Below are 1,973 nucleotides of genomic sequence, written 5' to 3'. Positions count from 1 at the left end.
TTTAAGAGAAAAAAAAAAAAAAAAGGGTAAAAAGCACTTGCCCGGAACTACATGTCCCGGGCGTTGGGCGATACGAATTCCGCGGCCCGGTACCATTTGATCCACGGACCGGTATCGGTCTGCGGCCCGGGGGTTGGGGACCACTGCTCTAAATTATGCACACTTCTGAACACCTTTAAGCCTTCCTGACCTAAACTACACCCCCCATATTGTATTCTGACATCTGGCACCACTGTCAATGCAATTTACACAGCAGGAGATTCGTTCATCCATGTTACTTTGTGTGGATGGAGGAATCTGTCTTTTTTTTTTTTGCTCAGCCCGCAAGCTGGTAATAACAATGTGTACCCAGCTTAAGAAAAACATGAAAACAATATTAATGGTATCCATGAACACCTCTGCAAAGAGAAATTCAGGTAGCATACTCCCAAAGTAATTTAAGAAAGAGCAAACCTTTCTTTTAAAAAGAACACCTACTAAATATGATCACACTCACTCTTTAAAGTGACCCTGTCATAAAATAATTATTTTAAACTGAGAGCATACCTGTAAAGGAGAGACTGAATACTTACTTCTGCTACCGGTGCCACTGGCCTTGTGAACTCACATTTACAAATTTTGACCTCTACTGTCCACAGTTTTATTCTGCACAAGCTAATCAGCTATTTTGAATATTACCAGCCATCTTGCGTTGGAGGAACAAACTGAACCAACCGGACCCATGTTAGGCCTATGGGAAGTCCGTTGTAAGTGGACATGTCTATTTACATCCAATACCCGTTATCCATGAGGATCAGTTCAGCCAAAATAGAACTCTGTTCCATTTTTTTCATACCTAGAGTTGGAGGCAACCCAATGTAAACAGATGCATGCCCACTTACATTTGGCTTCCCATAGAGTAATATTGGGCTGCCGATCAGATCTGACCAAAAAACTGACAGGTGGATCTGAATAAACTGCCTGTGTGAAAGGGGAACTAAAGTCCACACTTGTGCAGAGAGCTGTGTTTTTTCAATAGAAAAATGCAGCTCTCTGCAAGGGCACACAGAGAACATGTTTTCTATGTCCTCTGTTCACACTGCAACACAGGTGTGATCTGCAGTGTTTAGTTTAGAATTTTATCCTAATCACATATTTACAGCCAAGTTAGCTCTAGAATCAGAAAAAAAAATGTTAAATCAAATTTAGAGAACCAAAAAAGCTTTACTATTAGGACAAAAACTGTCCGGGAATTTAAGATTTACGCATGTAGTTTTCAGTTATGGTCAGTTATCTACTAAAAGAATGCAAAGCCAAGTAATGACAAAAACGCCAAAAGTTCACCGTCACAGAAAGACGCTGTTTCCCGATAGGTGGAAACCCCTCAAGGGCGCATTAATCATGCCAAAGCCAAAAGAGTTTTTCCCAATTGTCATCAGGCTACTCACGTCACAGATCACAAACATTGTGTTAAACCAACCAACACCTCAAGGCCCAAAATTGACAATCACAATATGGCGTATGTGTGCAGATGTAATATATTTGCAAGTTTTTGAACAAAAAAAGTGACAGATGCCACACACACACACATGCCAACTGGGACCGATCTCCTAAAACATTGTATTTGAAGAAAAAAAAAAAACTACCAAGTATTTCGTCTGAATTCTGCTGGAATCAACAGGTAGTTGTAATCTCCAAAAACTGCGCATTTGTTTTGTTTTTTTGTACCTCACAGCTGTTGATTACATCTTAGGATGTATTATTTTTCATACATGGACTGAATAGCTATGTATGACCCTTCACGTGTAATAAGCAGATTGATAAATCAGAATGCACACAGTGCAGAGAATAGAAGGGGTGTAGCGATCACCCTCTGCCACATACACAGATGACAACACCAGTGCCAGCTCAAAGGTGACAGGTTTAGCAGCAGTCTGTACACAGTGACCTTTGCTAAGTTTAGCAGGAGGGGAGCAGAGACTGGGGGGGGGGGC

The 1,973-nt window shown here is 41.1% G+C and overlaps 1 protein-coding gene across 2 annotated transcripts in view; it reads right to left on the bottom strand.

The window, feature by feature from the left end:
- SEC24A (SEC24 homolog A, COPII coat complex component) overlaps positions 1-1,973 on the bottom strand; it is a 117,913-nt gene that overhangs the window by 115,230 nt on the left and 710 nt on the right. The gene's annotated exons all lie outside the window — the stretch shown is intronic.

Source organism: Nanorana parkeri, unplaced genomic scaffold (assembly GCF_000935625.1).
Source record: "Nanorana parkeri isolate BGI_ZX_2015 unplaced genomic scaffold, ASM93562v1 scaffold1433, whole genome shotgun sequence".
NCBI classification, from domain to species: Eukaryota; Metazoa; Chordata; class Amphibia; order Anura; family Dicroglossidae; genus Nanorana; species Nanorana parkeri.
The sequence above is the reverse complement of the archived record's forward strand: the minus strand, read 5'-3'. Positions and strand labels throughout refer to the sequence as shown.